Source organism: Mustelus asterias, unplaced genomic scaffold (genome assembly GCF_964213995.1).
Source record: "Mustelus asterias unplaced genomic scaffold, sMusAst1.hap1.1 HAP1_SCAFFOLD_2437, whole genome shotgun sequence".
NCBI lineage: Eukaryota > Metazoa > Chordata > Chondrichthyes > Carcharhiniformes > Triakidae > Mustelus > Mustelus asterias.
In genome coordinates, this window is record NW_027592382.1 from 25,001 (window position 1) to 35,000 (window position 10,000).

The following is a 10,000-nucleotide window of genomic DNA, read 5'->3' on the forward strand; positions in this document are numbered from 1 at the left end:
AACCCTAACACTAACCCTAACCCTAACCCTAACCCTAGCCCAAACCCTAACCCTAACCAAAGCGCTAACCCTAGCCCTAACCCTAACACTAACCCTAACCCTAACCCTAACCCTAGCCCAAACCCTAACCCTAACACTAACCCTAACCCTAGCCCAAACCCTAACCCTAACCGTGGCCCTAACCCTAACCAAAGCCCTAACCCTAGCCCTAACCCTAACACTAACCCTAACCCTAACACTAACCCTAGCCCTAGCCCAAAACCTAACCCAAACCCTAACCAAAGCCCTAACCCTCGCCCAAACCCTAACCCTAACCCTAACCGTGGCCCTAGCCCTAACCAAAGCCCTAACCCTAGCCCTAACCCTAACACTAACCCTAACCCTAACACTAACCCTAACCCTAGCCCAAACCCTAACCCTAACCCTGACCAAAGCCCTAACCCTAGCCCTAACCCTAACACTAACCCTAACCCTAACCCTAGCCCAAACCCTAACCCTAACCCTAACCGTGGCCCTAGCCCAAACCCTAACCCTAACCCTTACCAAAGCCCTAACCCTAGCCCTAACCCTAACACTAACCCTAACCCTAACCCTAACCCTAGCCCAAACCCTAACCCTAACCGTGGCCCTAACCCTAACCCTAACCAAAGCCCTAACCCTAGCCCTCACCCTAACACTAACCCTAACCCTAACCCTAACACTAGCCCTAACCCTAACCCTAACCCTAACCGTGGCCCTAACCCTAACCATAGCCCTAACGCTAGCCCTAACCCTAACACTAAGCCTAACCCTAGCCCGAGCCCTAGCCCTAACCCTAACCCTAGCCTAACCCTAAGCCTAACCCTAAGGGAGCAATTTGAAAGTGTGGCCGGCGCGAGGGACGCCTGTGCGGGCGTGGAGAGTCGATGTGGAGTCCTTGTGAGCATGGAGTGTGTTGTAAGGGCGTGTTTCTGCCTGTGCCTTGACCCTAACACTAACCCTAACCCTAGCGCTAACCCTAACCGTAGCCGTCACCCGAACCCTAACCCGAGCCCTAGCCCTAGCCCTAACCCTAACCCTAACCCTAACGGAGCAATTTGAAAGTGTGGCCGGCGTGAGGGGCGCCTGTGCGGGCGTGGAGAGTCAATGTGGAGTGCTTGTGAGCATGGAGTGTGTAGTAAGGGCGTGTTTCTGCCTGTGCCTTGACCCTAACCCTAACCCGAACCCTAACCCTAACCGCGGGTGCGGGGGGTTGAACAAACACCGGGGAAGCCATTAACCACCAGCGGGGAGTACATTAAGCAGTTGCCCTTAGTCTCAGGAGCAGCGGGGAACAGATTATCCAACAGCCGGGAAAACATTCACCAACTTCGGGGGAAAACATGAACGAAATATCGGGAAGACATGAACCAACGGCAGGCAAAACACTGGGGAAGCCAGGAACCAACAACGGGGAGTACACTAAGCAGCTGCCCTTAGTCTCAGGAGTAGCGGGGAAGAGATTAAGCAGCAGCCGGGAAAAGATCAGCCAACCGCGGGGGAACTCATTAACCAGTGTCGTGGGAACGCATTAACCAGTTTCGTGGGAACTCATTAACCAGTTTCGGGAAAACTTCCACCAAAGGCGGGGAAAGCATCAACCAACGGCGGGGAAGCCATTGTCCAACAGGGGGGGGGGAGCACATCAAGCAGCTGCCCTTAGTCTCAGGAGCAGCGGGGAAGAGATTAAGCAGCAGCCGGGAAAAGATCAGCCAACCGCGGGGGAACTCATTAACCAGTTTCGTGGGAACTCATTAACCAGTTTCGGGAAACCGTCCACCTAAGGCGGGGAAAACATCAAACAACGGCGGGGAAGCCATTGTCCAACAGGGGGGAGCACATTAAGCAGCTGCCCTTAGTATCAGGAGCAGCGGGGATCAGATTAAGCAACAGCCGGGAAAAGATCAGGAAACCGCGGGGGAACTCATTAACCAGTTTCGTGGGAACTCATTAACCAGTTTCGGGAAAACATCAACCAAAGGCGGGGAAAGCATCAACCAACGGCGGGGAAGCCACTGTCCAACAGTGGGGAGCACATTAAGCAGCTGCCCTTAGTCTCAGGAGCAGCGGGGATCAGATTAAGCAACAGCCTGGGAAAAGATCAACCAACCGCGGGGGAACTCATTAACCAGTTTCCTGGGAACTCATTAACCAGTTTCGTGGGAACTCATTAACCAGTTTCGGGAAAACCTCCACCAAAGGCGGGGAAAGCATGAACCAACGGCGGGGAAGCCATTGTCCAACCGGGGGGAGCACATTAAGCAGCTGCCCTTAGTATCAGGAGCAGCGGGGTACAAATGAACCAGCAGCGGGGAAAACAACTTCGTGGGAACTCATTAACCAGTTTCGTGGGAACTCATTAACCAGTTTCGGGGGAACTCATTAACCAGTTTCGGGAAAACTTCCACCAAAGGCGGGGAAAGCATCAACCAACGGCCGGGAAGCCATTGTCCAACAGTGGGGAGCACATTAAGCAGCTGCCCTTAGTATCAGGAGCAGCGGGGATCAGATTAAGCAACAGCCGGGAAAAGATCAGCCAACCGCGGGGGAACTCATTAACCAGTTTCCTGGGAACTCATTAACCAGTTTCGTGGGAACTCATTAACCAGTTTCGGGAAAACCTCCACCAAAGGCGGGGAAAGCATGAACCAACGGCGGGGAAGCCATTGTCCAACCGGGGGGAGCACATTAAGCAGCTGCCCTTAGTATCAGGAGCAGCGGGGATCAGATTAAGCAACAGCCGGGAAAAGATCAGCCAACCGCGGGGGAACTCATTAACCAGTTTCCTGGGAACTCATTAACCAGTTTCGGGAAAACTTCCACCAAAGGCGGGGAAAACATGCACCAACGGCGGGGAAGCCTTTGTCCAACAGGGGGGAGCACATTAAGCAGCTGCCCTTAGTATCAGGAGCAGCGGGGTACAAATGAACCAGCAGCGGGGAAAACAGCTTCGTGGGAACTCATTAACCAGTTTCGGGGGAACTCATTAACCAGTTTCGGGAAAACGTCCACCAAAGGCGGGGAAAACATCAACCAACGGCGGGGAAGCCATTGTCCAACGGGGGGGAGCACATTAAGCAGCTGCCCTTAGTATCAGGAGCAGCGGGGAACAGATTAAGCAACAGCCGGGAAAAGAACAGCCAACCGCGGGGGAACTCATTAACCAGTTTCGTGGGAACTCATTAACCAGTTTCGTGGGAACTCATTAACCAGTTTCGGGAAAACGTCCACCAAAGGCGGGGAAAACACCAACCAACGTCGGGGAAGCCTTTGTCCAACAGTGGGGAGCACATTAAGCAGCTGCCCTTAGTATCAGGAGCAGCGGGGATCAGATTAAGCAACAGGAGGGAAAAGATCAGCCAACCGCGGGGGAACTCATTAACCAGTTTCGTGGGAACTCATTAACCAGTTTCGGGAAAACTTCCACCAAAGGCGGGGAAAACATGCACCAACGGCGGGGAAGCCATTGTCCAACAGGGGGGAGCACATTAAGCAGCTGCCCTTAGTATCAGGAGCAGCGGGGTACAAATGAACCAGCAGCGGGGAAAACAACTTCGTGGGAACTCATTAACCAGTTTCGTGGGAACTCATTAACCAGTTTCGTGGGAACTCATTAACCAGTTTCGTGGGAACTCATTAACCAGTTTCGGGAAAACGTCCACCAAAGGCGGGGAAAGCATCAACCAACGGCGGGGAAGCCATTGTCCAACAGACGGGAGCACATTAAGCAGCTGCCCTTAGTATCAGGAGCAGCGGGGATCAGAGTAAGCAACAGCCGGGAAAAGATCAGCCAACCGCGGGGGAACTCATTAACCAGTTTCGTGGGAACTCATTAACCAGTTTCGGGAAAACTTCCACCAAAGGCGGGGAAAACATGCACCAACGGCGGGGAAGCCATTGTCCAACAGGGGGGAGCACATTAAGCAGCTGCCCTTAGTATCAGGAGCAGCGGGGTACAAATGAACCAGCAGCGGGGAAAAAAACTTCGTGGGAACTCATTAACCAGTTTCGTGGGAACTCATTAACCAGTTTCGGGAAAACTTCCACCAAAGGCGGGGAAAACATGCACCAACGGCGGGGAAGCCATTGTCCAACAGGGGGGAGCACATTAAGCAGCTGCCCTTAGTATCAGGAGCAGCGGGGTACAAATGAACCAGCAGCGGGGAAAACAACTTCGTGGGAACTCATTAACCAGTTTCGTGGGAACTCATTAACCAGTTTCGGGAAAACGTCCACCAAAGGCGGGGAAAGCATCAACCAACGGCGGGGAAGCCATTGTCCAACAGGGGGAAGTACATTAAGCAGCTGCCCTTAGTATCAGGAGCAGCGGGGTACAAATGAACCAGCAGCGGGGAAAGCAACTTCGTGGGAACTCATTAACCAGTTTCGTGGGAACTCATTAACCAGTTTCGGGAAAACATCAACCAGAGGCGGGGAAAGCATCAACCAACGGCGGGGAAGCCATTGTCCTACAGTGGGGAGCACATTAAGCAGCTGCCCTTAGTATCAGGAGCCGCGGGGATCAGATTAAGCAACAGCCGGGAAAAGATCAGCCAACCGCGGGGGAACTCATTAACCAGTTTCGTGGGAACTCATTAACCAGTTTCTGGGGAACTCATTAACCAGTTTCGGGAAATCCTCCACCAAAGGCGGGGAAAGCATCGACCAACGGCCGGGAAGCCTTTGTCCAACAGTGGGGAGCACATTAAGCAGCTGCCCTTAGTCTCAGGAGCAGCGGGGTACAAATGAACCAGCAGCGGGGAAAACAACTTCGTGGGAACTCATTAACCAGTTTCGTGGGAACTCATTAACCAGTTTCGGGAAAACATCCACCAGAGGCGGGTAAAGCATCAACCAACGGCGGGGAAGCCATTGTCCAACAGGGGGCAGTACATTAAGCAGCTGCCCTAAGTATCAGGAGCAGCGGGGATCAGATTAAGCAACAGCCGGGAAAAGATCAACCAACCGCGGGGGAACTCATTAACCAGTTTCGTGGGAACTCATTAACCAGTTTCGGGGGAACTCATTAACCAGTTTCGGGAAAACATCAACCAGAGGCGGGGAAAGCATCAACCAACGGCGGGGAAGCCTTCGTCCAACAGGGGGGAGCACATTAAGCAGCTGCCCTTAGTATCAGGAGCAGCGGGGTGCAAATGAACCAGCAGCGGGGAAAACAACTTCGTGGGAACTCATTAACCAGTTTCGTGGGAACTCATTAACCAGTTTCGGGAAAACATCCACCAGAGGCGGGTAAAGCATCAACCAACGGCGGGGAAGCCATTGTCCAACAGGGGGCAGTACATTAAGCAGCTGCCCTTAGTATCAGGAGCTGCGGGGATCAGACTAAGCAACAGCCGGGAAAACATTAACCAACTTCGGGGGAACTCATTAACCAATTATTTGATGACCGGTAGGCGGCGCTCTATCGGCTTCGGCGACCGGCGGGTGGCGGTTCGGGGTCGTGGCGACCCGGGGCGAGGCGGCCCGGCCGTTGAAATCGCGAAAAAACGCGTTTTTAAAAAGAACCGTCGGTCCCCATCGGGATGGATTTGACCCCCTCATGCCGCCGTCGGGACCTCTTCGGCGGCATGACTACCGGAGGTGTTCCCGCCGAGGTGGACACTTGCATTTTCTGGCACGGTGGGTTGGCGGGGTACCTGCAGAATAGCAGGAAGGCGATGGCAATGACATGTGGCAACTCATTAACCAGTTTTGACTTTGCTGCATTGAAGGCGGAAAATCGAAACAGGGCCCCGCTCGAGCCCCCAGGTCTGCCGGGACCGCACCGGGCCGCCGCCCCGACGGCCGTTCGGCCAGAATGGGCTAGTATTTCTCCGGATTTTTGGCCGTTTTTCCGACTTTTTCGGACGTCGGAAAAGCGGCGGCCTGGCCACCGGCCGCGGCCGGGGGTGCCTTCCCCTCGAGCGAGGGCCCGGAATTCACACGTTTGCAGCCCCGGAGGAGCTCCGCCGGCGGCCGGAATGGTTGAGACCATCGGCCGCGCTGAACGGAGCTCGGGTAACTCATTAACCAAACTGGACTTGGCCCCTGGCGCAGGAGGGGGGGTCCAGGTGAGGGCTGGCAGGCCGTGGCCACCCGGCAGCAGTGATGCACCCGCGATGGCGGTAGTCCTTCCGATTCGGAGGCTCCCTGGCCCCGCAGAGCAAAAATGGGAGCCGCACGGAGCTCTATGAAGTCAGATCCGGTCGGTGGTGGCGGGGCAGGGTGCACGGTTTCCCGCAGAGCTCGGCGGATCCGTCCCGCCGAGGTGGCCACTCGCATTTTCTGGCAGGGGAGTCCCGAGGCTGGTTAACCAGTTACCCCCGGAAGTGGGGATGGAGTTGAGATTGAACCGTTTTGCGGGGCCTCCGGGCCCCTTCCCCGGTAGGACTACCGGGGCACACCCCGCCGAGGTGGCCACTTGCATTTTCTGGCACGGGGGGTTGGCGGGGTACCTGCAGAATAGCAGGAAGGCGATGGCAATGACATGTGGCAACTCATTAACCAGTTTTGAGTTTGCTGCATTGAAGGAGGAAAATCGAAGCAGGGCCCCGCTCGAGCCCCCAGGTCTGCCGGGACCGCACCGGGCCCGCCGCCCCGACGGCCGTTCGGCCAGATTGGGCTAGTATTTCCCCGGATTTTCGGCCGTTTTTCCGACTTTTTCGGCCGTCGGAAAAGCGGCGGCCTGGGCACCGGCCGCGGCCGGGGGTGCCTTCCCCTCGAGCGAGGGCCCGGACCTCACCCGGTTGCAGCCCCGGGTGGGGCTCCGCCGGCGGCCGGAATGGTTGAGACCATCGGCCGCGCTGAACGGAGGTCTGGTAAATCATTAACCAAACTGGACTTAGTCTCTGGCAAGAGAGATGGTCCAGCCGACGGGCACGACCGAGGGCCCGGACCTCACCCGGCTGCAGCCCCGGGTGGGGCTCCGCCGGCGGCCGGAATGGTTGAGACCATCGGCCGCGCTGAACGGAGGTCTGGTAAATCATTAACCAAACTGGACTTAGTCTCTGGCAAGAGAGATGGTCCAGCCGACGGGCACGACCGAGGGCCCGGACCTCACCCGGCTGCAGCCCCGGGTGGGGCTCCGCCGGCGGCCGGAATGGTTGAGACCATCGGCCGCGCTGAACGGAGGTCTGGTAAATCATTAACCAAACTGGACTTAGTCTCTGGCAAGAGAGATGGTCCAGCCGACGGGCACGACCGAGGGCCCGGACCTCACCCGGTTGCAGCCCCGGGTGGAGCTCCGCCGGCGGCCGGAATGGTTGAGACCATCGGCCGCGCTGAACGGAGGTCTGGTAAATCATTAACCAAACTGGACTTAGTCTCTGGCAAGAGAGATGGTCCAGCCGACGGGCACGACCGAGGGCCCCGGACCTCACCCGGTTGCAGCCCCGGGTGGAGCTCCGCCGGCGGCCGGAATGGTTGAGACCATCGGCCGCGCTGAACGGAGCTCTGGTAAATCATTAACCAAACTGGACTTAGTCTCTGGCAAGAGAGATGGTCCAGCCGACGGGCACGACCGAGGGCCCCGGACCTCACCCGGTTGCAGCCCCGGGTGGAGCTCCGCCGGCGGCCGGAATGGTTGAGACCATCGGCCGCGCTGAACGGAGCTCTGGTAAATCATTAACCAAACTGGACTTAGTCTCTGGCAAGAGAGATGGTCCAGCCGACGGGCACGACCGAGGGCCCCGGACCTCACCCGGTTGCAGCCCCGGGTGGAGCTCCGCCGGCGGCCGGAATGGTTGAGACCATCGGCCGCGCTGAACGGAGCTCTGGTAAATCATTAACCAAACTGGACTTAGTCTCTGGCAAGAGAGATGGTCCAGCCGACGGGCACGACCGAGGGCCCCGGACCTCACCCGGTTGCAGCCCCGGGTGGAGCTCCGCCGGCGGCAGGAATGGTTGAGACCATCGGCCGCGCTGAACGGAGCTCTGGTAAATCATTAACCAAACTGGACTTAGTCTCTGGCAAGAGAGATGGTCCAGACGACGGGCACGGTGGCAGAGTTAGCCGAACTTGACTTAGCCTCTGGCCGCAGAGAGGGTCCATCAAACGGGGCACGGTGGGAGATTAAGCCGCACTAGGCTCAGGCTCTGGCCACGGGAGGGTGGCCCAGGTGTGAGCCGGCAGTAAATGGTGAACCAGTGAAAAGCCAGCACCCGAGGGTGCGGTTGTGCTGCCGACTTGGAGGCTCCCTGTGCCCGCAGAGCAAAAATGTGAGCACAGACGGAAGTCTATGAAGTCAGATCCGGTCGGCGGTCGCCAGGCTCGGTGCATGGTTTCCCGCAGAGGTTGGTGGATCCGTCCCGCCGAGGTGGGCACCTGCATTTTCTGGCACAAGTGTCCGGAGGCTGGTTAATGAGTTGCCGCCGGTAGCCCGCATGGAGTTGCGATTGACCCGTTTTGCGGGCCCCCCAGGCCTCATTCTCGGTAGGACTACCGGGCCGCACCCCGCCGAGGTGGACACCTGCATTTTCTGGCAGGGGGGGTTGGCGGGGTGCCCGGGGATTTTCGGGAACTCGTTTTTCAGAACATTTTTTGGCTAGCGGTGTCAGTTTGAAAGTACCCAGGAAAGTGCTACTTCACAAAAGGGGACTTTTTCCAAATATATAACCTCTTGAAGAGCACCTCAGTGTCGGAGGGGGCAGACACTTTACTTCATTTATGGCTAATTCCTCGGGTACGTTCTGGAAAACGGACAGAGTTGCCTGGCCGGTGGTGACTCTTTGGCAGATACATATATATATATATATATATTACGGCTTTTTCTATATATGTATCAAAGTGTGATAAACACTTGTGCAAAAAAACCAGACAACGGAATTGACGGCACTTTGTAAACGGCCTGCAAAGTACAAAGTCTGAGTTTTTTAAAAAAGTGGCACTCGGTGGTAGGGAGTGCCGGCGCTTTGAAACGGCACAGATGCCACGTTCCCTTGGGTTGCACTTCGTTCTGTGAGGCCTTAAAGTGCGTGCCCAGAAACCTCTGAATGCAAAAGGCGCGCACGCCGGTAGTGGGCTGCAACAATCAGTGCGTTTGCCTATCCATGCCTAAGCCTGGCGACCCTGCGGGCGATGATGGCATGTCTTGGGCGTTGGCCATGGACTGGGTCGGGCTTGACAGTTCGTGCTCTTCGCCTGTGACATATCCGGACTGACCGGACGCTCGTGTTCGACGCGGTAGGGCCCTTGGCGGGTTCATCGTTGATGCGCTGGTGCTTCAGGCTGAGCGGTTGTCCCTCTGTGGTCCCGACTGCACATCGGGCGGACACCGAGCGAGTCGGTTGGCAGAACTTTCCGTTTGGACTCTCCTCCGTGTGAGGCCGAGGCGCCCGTGTGCGTTACGGTAGTGGCACTTGACGGACCCGTGGAACGGGGCGGTGGTCTGCGGACGCCGCGTGGGGCACCCGTTCCTCAGGCCGTGCACACCATTTCTCTGGCAAGTCCGAGGGCGGCGGTGGCAGCACCACACGTGTCTGGGCACTGTGGCAAACTCCTTCTGTGTGCGTGCCTGCCCCGCCGTCAATTCTGTTGGTACCCGTTTGTTGCACCGAAATACAAAGAGCGGAACCGAGCACCGGCTTCCCTGTCAGGGGGGGAAGACCCGTGTGCAACACCTTACCCCTGAGGGCGACACAGCCCCGGCCGGCTTTGACTACCGTGCCGTTGGGGGAGCGGAGAGGGCCGCTCCCACCGACCCGATCGCAACCAGACGGCTTCACTGACGCCGGCACGCCGCGTACTCGTCCTTCCTGCAAAGTCGCGCGACCATGTTTAAGAGCAAGGGCAAATGAGCAAAGGCCCACGACAAACCGTAGTGAACAAAGGGAAATAATTCCTGAACTGATTATAACAAGAACGAAAGGGCTAACATATATGAAAAATGGTGGTTGCCTCTGAACACAGTGACGGGGAGTGCTTGCATTCCGGGAGGCGTTTGTGTGTCTGTGTCACGGTTGTGTTTCTGCTGTTTGGACCGGT